At 48.5% G+C, this 12,178-nt stretch overlaps 1 protein-coding gene and 1 pseudogene across 1 annotated transcript in view; one reads left to right on the top strand and one right to left on the bottom strand.

Moving 5' to 3' along the window:
* The window catches only part of LOC136521088 (DNA mismatch repair protein MSH4-like), a 43,991-nt gene extending 39,647 nt beyond the window's left edge, over nucleotides 1–4,344 (bottom strand). The window contains exon 1 of the mRNA XM_066514805.1: nucleotides 4,233–4,344. The gene's annotated coding sequence lies outside the window, so the exon portion shown is untranslated. The remainder of the gene's footprint in view (nucleotides 1–4,232) is intronic.
* Nucleotides 4,345–6,578: 2,234 nt separating this feature from the next.
* LOC136524219 (26S proteasome regulatory subunit 8 homolog A-like) overlaps nucleotides 6,579–12,178 on the top strand; it is a 43,519-nt pseudogene continuing 37,919 nt past the window's right edge.

Genomic DNA, 12,178 nt, shown 5'->3' with positions numbered 1-12,178 from the left:
GGCCGGCTGAAGAAAGCGACCGGGTGGCCGTCCTGGAGCAGGACGGCGCCAAAGCCGTGGGTGGACGCGTCACACTCGACGACGAAGGACTTGGTGAAGTCCGGCAAGGTCAGGACCGGCGCCGAGGTCACGGCCCCTTTGAGGGCGCCGAATGCTGCCTCCACGTCAGGGTTCCACGCGAACCCTTCCTTCTTGAGGAGCGCCGTGAGGGGCGCCGCAATAGCACCGTAGTTGTGGACGAACTTCCTGTAGTAGCCTGCCAAGCCGAGGAAGCCGTGCACCGCTCGAGCCGATCTGGGACGGGGCCAGTCGTGGATGGCCTAGACCTTGGCGGGGTCCATGGCGACGCCGGCCGCGGAGATGGTGTGGCCGAGGTAGGCGACGGAGTCCACGCCAAAGGAGCACTTGGACCGCTTTGCGAACAGGCGGTGCTGGCGCAGTAGTGAGAGGACGATGCGGAGGTGCCGAAGATGATCTGCCCATGTGGTGCTGTAGATCAAAATGTCATCAAAGAACACGAGTACAAACCGCCGGAGGTAGGCCCGGAGGATGTCGTTCATCAGTGCCTGGAATGTTGCCGGGGCGTTGCAAAGCCCGAAAGGCACCACCAGGAACTCGTAGAGGCCATCGTGAGTGTGGAACGCCGTCTTGTGGATGTCCTCCGGCCGCATCCGCACTTGGTGGTACCCCGAACGCAAGTCCAGCTTGGTGAAGAAGCGCGCGCCGTGGAGCTCGTCGAGGAGTTCGTCGACGACGGGGATCGGGAAGGCGTCCTTGATAGTGAGAGCGTTGAGGGCGCAGTAGTCGACGCAGAACCGCCACGAGCCGTCGGCCTTCTTGACGAGGAGGACCGGTGAGGAGAAGGGCGAGTCGCTGCGTCGGACGACGCCCTGCTGGATCATCGCAGTGCACTGGCGTTCCAGTTCGTCCTTGTGGGCCGCCGGGTACCGGTACGGGCGAACTGTGATGGGAGCGGAGCCTGGCTTGAGGACGATCGCGTGGTCACGGGTGCGCTGGGGTGGAAGGCCGTTCGGCTCGGTGAAGATGTCCCTGTAGGCGGTCAGGAGCTCATCCAGGAGCGTTCCACTGGCCGCGGCGATGGTGCGCAGGCGCGCGGCGGAGGACGAGGGCACGCCCGACCAGCAGACGGAGCGCCCGTGATGCTGGAACGACATGGATCTTGTGGCGAAGTCCCAGACGATAGGTCCCAACGTCCCCAGCCACCGTGTACCGAGCACCACGTCATACCCTGCGAGAGGCATCACAAACAGATCGGTGTGGAACATCGTGTCGGCGATGGAGAATGGGGCGTTCTGGATGACGCCAGGGCAAGCCACTCGTTTGCCGTTGGCGACCGTCGCGGTCATGCGCGGTCGGGCCTGGACCAGCAGCCTAGTGCGGCGCGCCGCGTCCTCGCCGATGAAGCTGTGAGTCGACCCGCTGTCGAGCAGGGCGAGGAAGGACGCGCCCCCAACTGACACCATGACCTGGATCGTGTCGGCGATGGGGACGCCTGCGACGGCATGGAGGGAGAACACCGGGGACTCCATGTCCGCCGAGTCCTCAGCCGCGGAAGCGTTGTCTTCGTCGTCGTCCGCGGCGCAGTCCAGGAGGAAGAGGCGTTTGCACACCTTGTTGTGGCCGCGGCTGTACTTGTCATCGCAGTTGAAGCACAGCCCAAGACGGCGTCGTTCCTCCTGCTCGGCCTGGGAGAGCCGTCGCACGGGCCGCCCTTCGATCGTAGCCGTGGGTGCAGCCAGCTTGGGCGCCTGAGGCTGGGGCAGGACCGGGCGCGTTCCCGGCGTGGGGAGAACGCCCCGTGCAGGAGCCCTGGCCGGAGCGGCAGCGTACTACTCCATGAGCTCGAATTGGCGAGCGAGGCTCATGGCGGTGGCTAGGGTTTGTGGGTTCTGCGTCTGGACTTGGAGACTGAGCGGCGGCAAGAGACCCCCCGTGAAGAGATGCACCCGTTGGGCCTCATCGAGATGACCGGCGCGGGGAAGCCGTTCCCGTGCGGCGGCAGGATGATAGCTCAAAGAGGGGCGCCGATCTGAGCAGGGGCCCGTAGCGCAGGTTGAGGAGGTCCTTGAAGCGCGGCCACGTGGGCGTGCCTTCGTCCTCCTGGACCTGCATGTACCACAGTTGCGCCCCATCTTGGAGGTTGTACGACGCCATCCAAACGTGTTCCTCTGGCATGATCCGCTGCTGCAAGAAGGACTCGCATTTGTTGATGAAGATCAGCGGGTCACTCTTGCCGTCGTAGTGTGGAAATTCGGGACGTCAGTGTTTCGGCGGCCGATCTTGGTGGTGCTCGCCGGTGCCCGGGCGGCCACCGGATGCCGAAGATCCCGCGATGGAGAGGTCATGGATCGCCTTGGCGTTGGCCTCGATTGATTGTTGCATCAAGGCCATTGTCTTGGTGAGCGCTGCGATGGCTGCCTTGAGGTCGTCACCCATGTCGACGTCGGAGCAGGAGGCGACGGATGATGGGGTTAGGGATGCGGCAGCGGCGGAAGGTGGTGAGGCGGGAGAGGCGGCGGCTGGCGGTTGGTCTGGTGGTGCGGCAGCGGATGGTGAAGAGGATCGATGTGACCGTGATACCAGGTTGTCAAGGGCCTCAAACCCTAGGATAGCACGACCCCGACTACGTAACTCGTAGTCGCGATCCATCTTCTCCGGCGAGGTTTACCCCTCCGCCGCAGGCTTTAGTTGAACGAGAGCGAGAGAAGAGTTTAGGGATAATTCAATGCTTAATTCTTAAACTTCTTGTCGCTGGATACATATAGCCATGCGGCCAACCGAAAGGAAAACTAATCACTCCTTGATTCTAGGGACTTAACAAACTAACAACCCTACTTTCCCATCTAGCCCAGGCTCGCTGGGACAGCCTGGCCCGCGCGGGCTGCGCGTTCCTCAGCGCGGCGTGCGTCGCGGTTGCGCCGGCGCCTGACGTAGCCTTGGCCCCACATGACACATATCATCTTATGCGTAAAGGCATGTAAACAGAAACAACAGTACATGTCTATATTCATAACCAGAATATTAACAGGCTACAAAAATAATTATTTCCAAAACTGTCAGTCTGTCACAACAAAGAATTGATACAATACAACATGGGATGGGACACACAAATTCAGATGCAACTTAAGAAAAGACAAATTAAATATAGAATTCTAAATACTAGGTTTGATGTTTCCCATGAAAACTTATTGCATATTCCTCTTTCCTGCTTCCTGCAACCCCCGCTGAGATGCGGCCCTTTCGCTCACTAGCATGCCATCTCAATAGGGATAAAAAAAAGTGTTCATGACATTTGTGCTTTTTCCCTGCTAATGAAGAGCCTGTAATCCATTATCAAAGTATAGTTACTGTAGGCAACCTTCTCCTATAGGACTTTCTGCTTAACCGTAGTTACGGTCAGGGGCGGATCTGCCAGGGGGGCTGCCGGGGCTCAAGCCCCCCCTACCTTAGCCACTCCATTGGAGCCCCCCCTAGCCCCCTATGAATTTTTCAGCCATTAACAACAGGGAAGAAGGTGCTGGAGTGCTACCGACGAGGTTGAAGATGAGTTTCGAGTTGAAGATGAGTTCCCAGCCCCCCCTAAATGTATTTTCTAGATCCGCCACCGGTTACGGTGCTGCCCCCTTGTAATAAAATGGCAATGAAACTTGTGCTAGGTACTACTAGGAAGCAGAATAAACTCTGAGACAACGAAAATTGGAATATCTGACCGATTAGTGAACCATTCAACTGCAGGGTACTGAAATAGTTTTTCCCTCCTCGACAGTTGTGTTCATCTCAGACACAATTCGACTGTAAACCAGCTGGATCAGCCCGAGGAAAATCGTACACCGATAAACCAAAGGCCAATCCTCAAAACCCCTAAACCCTAGAAGAATAACTTGAGCAAAATGGAATGCGACGCTTGAACCGAATAACTAACTGCAAAAGTCCTACTCGAACCAATTGAAGCAAGCAATCGGACGAAGCAACAGCAGCGAACCAATGGAAGCAAGCAATTCGACGAAGCAGGTGCATCAGCGAACCAATCAAAGCAAGCAATCCGACGAAGCAGCAGCTCACACAGTTGGAGCGCCCCGACACGCAAGCGAATGACGAACTGGGAGGGCGCCGGGCGGAGGATAACGGGGCCACGAGAGGAATCAACCCAATTCGCGCGGATTGATGGAGCAACCGGGGAAATGCGGAGGGGGCTTTAGAGCGTGACTAACCTCCTTGGCGCGGTTCTCGATGAGGCCGATCACGAAGCTAGACCGCCCTCCTCCTCTCCATCTCCGCCGCGCTGAGCCGGGCACCGCAGCTGCGCCCGCGAGTGTGCGCGAATGCCGGCTTTTCTCGGGGCATATGTGCCGGAATGCAATGCAAGCTTGGCGCTTGACCGTTATATAGGGTGGGCCAGTCCAGGCTCATGAGGCAGAGGCCTCATATAGGATGGCCCGATCTAAATCGAGCCAGTGGCCCAGCCCAACAGAATCCCGGAAAGAAAAGGTGGCCCTACGCCGCTAGGCTGGGGAGCTGTTATGCGCCCGATGCTCGGACAGAAGTAAGGTAGTGCTTGGTTGAGGTAGACTGGTGAATGGGATGAATCATCCTGCATGGATGGATTTATAAATACTTTTTAAATTTATAACTAAGTTATACATAATCTAATGAGTATAAATTTTGTACTGTAGCTCAAGCCTATAATAATTAGTCCACCATAAAAATTTCACCACAATTGGAATATAGAAACTACAGTTATGAATTAATTATAGAGAAGCATAAATCTAAATCTAGAGCAAAAAAATTTGTACTAAAACATACCATATTATTTATTCACTGTGTATATCTACTCATATGGAGTCCAAAAAATTGGATTTTCTATTTTATAATTTTTTTGTAATTTATTATGATTTTTCAAAGATTCAGCCAAAATAAATAAAAAAAGGAAAAGACAAAACCGTCTTTGAAAACTGCTTATAACTGGTCAGGGAGCTAAAACAAACGGTTTCAAAAGTTCAGCGAGGTGGTTTACCCGGTTTTAGAGTTCAGGAGGAAAAACAGACTTTCATAAAAATGAGGGAGGTAATGTGGACTTTTTTCGTAAATTAGTATATCACGTGATCACGCTCGAGAGTATATATCACGTGAGCGCATAGAGAGGACGAAGAGAAACGTTGGAGAAGAAATATTAGGAAATAGAGAAAAAATAGTACTCTCTTCGTCTAAGGAAGAATGCAATGATAGCATAGTATCGCTAGTATCTTATAAATTTGACCAATTATAGGTAATAATATTAATATTTATGATATCAAATAAATATTATTAAATTTATTATGAAATGTATTTTCATTACACTAGTTTCGTTGGAGCACATATGAGTCATGTGTGCACCGGACTTATGCTCATTGGACGTGTCGGCGTGGCCTGGACAAAATCCCAGAGCGTTCGGTGTTAGAAAATATTCGGCGCTAAGGCTCTGTTCGGCTGGCAGAATTTTAGCTAAAACTGGCTAAAAACACTGTTCTAACTGAATTGTTGTGAGAGAAAAATACTGTTCCGACTGAAAAAAGAAGTCGAACAAACTAAATATAGGGTAAGCCGAATAAAGCCTAAAATTACTGGACATGTCCGGTGTGGCCCCTGATGCCGACCGGACCGTGGTTGAGGTTGCAAAACAGAGCAGTTGAGGCGTTGAGCGCTAACACGCATCGGACGTATCCAGTGGGCTGCAAATCTTTAAATATTGAACATCTTTTATGTATACTTCCGCTGGTTTGTGTAATCTCTTGATAAAATTTAATCTCGAGTTATGACGACCTATGTGTATTTAGGCAACTTGATCTTGTGACTTGCACTAGTGGAGTGTGAGGGATTACCAGAAGTTGGTTTGTTTGATCCGAGTTGGTCAAGATGATGACATTTGGTTTACCTGGATTAACCTAAGAGGATCCTTTTAGTTTCGTCATTTTTACGGTTTGAATCTAGTAAATACTTGATAAGATTTTTAACTCATAAAAATGACTCTAAGCTTCTAAAAACATTAAGAAAATTCCTAGAGATAGATTAGGACATGATAAACCTAAATAAAATATTTAGGTCTCACGAAAACTTCTCCAAAAGCTTAGAAAATAGAGTTAGCTCTATGAAAATGAGAAAAATATCTAGAAAATTCTGGAAAAATGCTAAAGCATTATATCCATGTCTAAACGTGCTTTTGAAACTTTCCATAACAAAAAAAGAGATGTTACTAGCAAGAATGCATTCAGAATTAAATGTATATATTTTATTTTAGCATATTGCATCACATATTTTAATTTTTGGAATTTTTTTAAAATGCATTTGGACATCAATTAAAATGATTTGATAATTTTCTAGATATTCCCCCCTTTTCTAGGGCTAAATCTATTTTGAAGCTTTTGAGATATTTTCACATGTTCTTTATATTTTATTTAGATTTATCATGTCCTAGTCTATTATAAGATTTTCTCAAAATTAAAAGCTTAAAGACACTTTTTGTAGTTTATTAAGAACCTTATGAAACATGTACGGGATAACATAAAAATGATGAAACCACCATGGACACTGTTTGTAACCCAGCATGAGGTATATATTTAAACGAGAGTTGATAAGGTGTAACATGTTCAGTTTTGGAGTTTTTCGAGGAGAAAATTGAGGCTACAGTAATAATTCATGTAGGTAATACAGATTTTTTCTTCGGAAATAAACCACGTGGCCACGTCCTCACAAGCCCAGGCCCGAGAGTCGATCGAAGTCCACGAGCCCAGTCCTCGAAACCAAACTCTCAAATCCAACAAATAAAAACAGCCACGGCGAAGCGGCGAACTGAATCGCACGATAGCGACGGTGTCTATGGACGTCTCGAAGCCCTCGGCGCCGACGGCGGCTAGACATGAGGCTGCCACGGCGAAGACGAGGGATGGCGACGATGGTCTGGGGAAGTACTACAACCAGCACAACCACGACCTACTCCTCGCGGTCCAGCAGAGGATCAATGACCTAAGCCGCCTAGAGGCCCAGCGGAACAATCTCAACTCCCAAGGTAAGCGTGCTGGTTCCCCTGAAACCCTAGACTCTCATCTCTGTTCAAGTGCTTACTTAGGTCGGTCTCCTCATTTGCTCTGATTAGGGCGTGTGTGAAGTAGGGCGCCCAATCCACTGAATTTTGTTTTCAGTTTTATTTTGGAAAAACTGGAATTGTACATGTTCGCAAGTCATGTTTAATCCAAATACCCATGGATCAGGTTTAGAATTGAAGGCCCCCTTGCCAAAGGGAATTTGATCTTCGTGCTTCATGTTGGAGATCAGAGATTGCTGAATTTAGCCTTAAACCCGTATCTCTTTGCCTTGGTAATGAATGAGGTTACCAGAAACATACAAAGGGATATCCCTTGGTGTATGTTGTTCGCTGATGATATAGTGTTAGTGGACGAAAGCTAGGCGTGAGTAAATAGGAAACTAGAGTTATGGCGGTAAACCCTTGAGTCTAAAGGTTTTAGATTGAGCAGAACTAAAACCGAATACATGAGATGCGACTTTGACGGAGTTGTATAGGAGGAGGGAGATGTGAGTTTGGAAGGTCAAGTAGTGCCTAAGAAGGATACCTTTCGGTATCTGGGATCGATGCTACAGAGGGATGGAGATATTGATGCGAACGTTAGCCATGGAATCAAAACAGGGTGGATCAAGCGGTGACAAGCTTCTGGCATTATCTGTGACAAGAGGGTACCACAAAAGCTAAAAGGCAAGTTCTATAGAATGATGATTAGACCGGCTATGTTGTATGGAGCAAAATGTTGGCCTACAAAGATTCGACATGTTCAACAACTGAGTGTTGCAGAAATATGTATGTTGTGATGGATTTGCGGTCACACAAGAATGGACCGAGTTCAGAACGATGATATATGTGATCGCCTAGAGGTAGCACCAATTGAAGAAAAGCTTGTCCAACATCAGTTGAAGTGGTTTGGCCATGTCCAAAGAAGACCTCTAGAGGCACCAGTGCATTGTGGAGTCCTAAGCCAAGCTAATAATATGAGGAGAAGTAGAGGAAGACTGAAATTGATATGGAGGAGACAATGAAAAGAGATTTAAAAGCTTGGGATATACCTAGAGATCTATGTTTGAATATGAGTACTTGGAAAACAGCTATTGAAGTGCCTGAACCGTGACTTGGGGCTCTTGGTGGATTTTAACTCTAGCCTACCCCAACTTGCTTGGGACTGAAAGGCTATGTTGTTGTTGTTGTGTTGTCCTAATGATGGTTACACCTCTTTTAGAATTGAAACTTGCCTATCACTTGGACTGTAGGTCACTAAACTCAGTTCAACCAACTGCTGAAAAGTGAAAATCTCATCGCTTTTACAGTTGCACGCTGCTTACGTGGAGAAATTTCCCTGTTGCACTTTTGCATTTGTTTGCTCTCTGCGCTAGCATTCATGAAATCCTCTCTGTTAGATGAGGTGCTAATGCTAGATGTTAACTCCCTACATTTCAAATTATAAGACGTTTTAGCTTTTCTAGATACATTACCTTTACTATATACCTAGACATAGTGTATACGTAAGTGCATAACAAAAGCTACAAATCTAGAAAAGCCAAAACGTCGTATAATTTGTAATGAAGGGTGTATTGTGTCGATAGAATTCTAATGAAGATTTTGGAAGGAACTATGTATTGCTTACAATCATTGATAACTCCACTTTTGTGTTGCAATTAAACTATGCCGGGAAGAGTTGTTGGCCCCTAGATCTCCGGCACGGGTGAGCTGATTGCTCACCGTCGTTTCCAACCACATGCTATGGCTAGAAGTAGAAGAAGGGAGGGAGAACAGAGCACGCATAGACACAGCACAAGCACCAACGTTGGTCGAAGCTCTGCAGAGGAGATAGCAAAACTAAACTCGCTCTTTTTACTGAGTTGCAGTGGAAAACTATATATACAACTCTACCCATCTAATCCTAGTGCACAGACATGCCAGGCTGCTATAGTAACTAGATGTGACAGCAGGGCTAACTTTGGCGTCTGTCCCTGTTGTGGCTATAGTACTGCAGAAGAGCCTTTCAGCGCCCCTGCCGTGGCTACAGTGCCACAGCAGGGAGCCCTTTCGGTGCCTACCCCTACCACGCATATAGAGGAGAGCAACAGATTACTTAACAATTCTTCCCCTAATCTTGCAGCTAACCCTAGAACCTCCACCATGCCAATCATCTTCTTTAGCTCCGTAAACCAAAGATGGCCGAGGGACTTGGTGAGGACGTCCGTGAGTTGCCAACCAGTTTTGATGAACTCGATGATGATCTACCCTCCATCGACATAGTCCCTGAGGAAGCAGAACTTGATGTCGATGTGCTTGCTCTGATCGTGGAGAATCGGATTCTTCGCGAGGGCGATAATGGGCTGGTTGTCCACCATCAGTGCTGGTGGGTGAGTTTCCACACCGATCAGCTCACCCAGCAGCCAGCGTAACCACACAGCTTGGCACGCCGCTATGGCCGCCGCCACGTACTCTGCCTCGCACGTGGATAGTTCCACCACCTTCTATTTCAGCGACAACTATGAGATTAGAGCCAACCCGAGGAAGATGAGCATGCTAGAGGTGCTCCATCATCTATCGATGTCCCCTACCATGTCTGCATCGCTGAACATAGTGAGTTACAGCCCACTTCCATAGGTCTTGGGGAAGATGATCCCCTGATCCACCATCCCCTTGACGTAGCACAGCAGCCGCTTCACCGTAGCCTAGTGATTCTCTCGGGGATCCTCCATGAAGTGGCTAACGTAGCCTATGGCGAATGCAATGTCTGGCCTCGTGTGGACTAGGTAGCATAGACCACTGATGAAGCTCCGGTAGAGTGTTGCATCTACCTTTGCCACGGTACTATCCTTCGTCAACTTCAGCCGCTCCTTCATCGAAGTCACGCATGGCTTGCACTCAGCCATGCCGCTCTGCTCTAATAGCTTCGAGGCATACACGCTCTGACCAAGCATGAGCACCTCCTTCCCCTATCTCACCTCGATGCTGAGGTAGTAGGAGAGCACGCCGAGGTCGCTCATTCGAAAATGAGCCACCATCTCACGCTTGAAGCTATTGATGTCCTCCACATGAACGCTAGTGATGATCAAGTCATCCACATACACGCTGACAACAAGCTCCTCCTTCCCCCATTGCCGCATGTAGAGTGCGTGCTTGGTTGCACACCGTGTGAACCCAAGCTCGCCCAGCGTGGCGTCAAGCTTGGAGTTCCATGCTCACGGGGCCTACCATAGCCCATAGAGCGCCTTGCGCAGTTGGAGCACCATATGCTCCGCTCTCTTAACGACGAAACATGGAGGTTGCCTGATGAAGACCATCTCCGCCAGCTCTCCGTTGAGGAAGGTGAAAGCATCTAGGCCCCTAGTTAGGTTTCAGTGATTAATGATGACATGAGATTACTATGACTAACATGTGTTTTGCAGAGGCAATTTGAGTTATGTCATGGTAATGGAAATTGATTGGCAATCATGGCTATCATACCCCTATCGATGGAAATCGTTTTGGTTTTCAAAGGATGGATGACAAGGTTAAGGGCGGACTAGTTCTAAGTGTCGTTTGGTGTTGGAGAGACACTTAGAGTAGTTTATGACTTTGTTTTTCCTTTGGCCATACTATTAAGGGGGGTATGGACTAATAGCTTGACCTTGGTGAGTCTAATGGATTAGGTGTTGTGCACACTTGTCAAACTTATCACTAGGTAGCTCAAGAATAGACCTAAGATCGATAGAAGTCAACTTCATTCAAAAAGAATTTCGAATTGGAAGTAAATGGAGAGTCAAATGACTGACCGAACGCTGGTTTGGTTATGACCAAACATAGCTTGGAGAGTCTGGTCAGTTCATTTGATCGGCAGCAGCAGTCAAAGTGTGACCGAACATTGGACACTAGTGCTCATCGGACGCGATGCTAGCCGTATCTGTAGCAGCGTGGATAGGCTATTGACCACGGACCAGACGCTGAACAGAGAAATGACCAGACTCTAGGTACCAGCGTCTGGTCAACAACAACAAGGTTCCAGAGAGGGTTTTTGATGATCGGACACGTTCGATGGGTGCTGATCAGATGCAGGCTAGAGTCCGGTTAGAGCAAACGGCTCTTTCTAACATGCTAACGTATTACACTAGCCGGTGCATTCAGTCACCTGGACTAGAGCATCCGGTCATCCTGATACTTGCTGAGTTGGACCTCAACCATTATGTTTTGAATGGGGGGTATAAATACATATCTCACTTGTCCATTTGAGGTCTCTTGCCCGTTTGTTTAGCTGAGAAACACCTTTGGAGTGCAAGGGAGAGCAAGCGCCTAGTGGGGTGATTGAGATTTGATAATTCAAGATTAAGGACCTCATTAGTGCATAGGTGAAAGCTCTAGTTTGATTTTGGTAAATTGATAAAACCCTAAGTGCTAACCTAGTTTATCAAAGTGATTATGAGAAGGTAGCACTACTCCAAGTGATGAAGCAATAGTGAAGATCATGATGATGGTGATGCCATGGTGATGATCAAGTGCTAGGACTTAGAAAAAGAAGAAAGAGAAAAACAAAAAGCTTAAGGCAAAGGTGAAATTGATAGGAGCTTTTTGGTTTAGTGATCGAAACACTTAGCGAGTGTGATCACATTTAGAATCGATAGCCATACTATTAAGAGGGGTGAAACTCGTATCAAAAAGCGGTTATCAAAGTACCACTAGATGCTCTAACTCATTGCATATGCATTTAGGATCTAGTGGAAATCTAACACCCTTGAAAATGTTTGTGAAAATATGTTAACACATGTGCACAAGGTGATACACTTGGTGGTTGGCACATTTGATCAAGGGTGGCGAAGTTTGGGGTCAAAAGGAGCTATTTTGTATTGACCGAACTCTACCTTGGGCAGTGACCGGACTCTGACCTTGCATCCAATTAGTGGTGTGCAGTGAAGGCCACCCTCGGTCCTTTGATCGTACACTAAGAAGAAATAGGACCGGACACGCTGTGGGTGCGTCCGGTCAGGTGATGACGTACGCTGACAAAAGCATCTAAAAAGGCCAATAAGGACTAGACTCTGGTCCACGTCTAGTCACCTATGATCGAACGCGTCTGGTCAAGAAAAACTAGTTATAGAATCTTACTGGAAATAA

The sequence above is a fragment of the Miscanthus floridulus genome, chromosome 18, assembly GCF_019320115.1.
Source record: "Miscanthus floridulus cultivar M001 chromosome 18, ASM1932011v1, whole genome shotgun sequence".
NCBI classification, from domain to species: domain Eukaryota; kingdom Viridiplantae; phylum Streptophyta; class Magnoliopsida; order Poales; family Poaceae; genus Miscanthus; species Miscanthus floridulus.
Note: the sequence above shows the minus strand (reverse complement) of the source record. Positions and strands in the feature narration are given on the sequence as shown.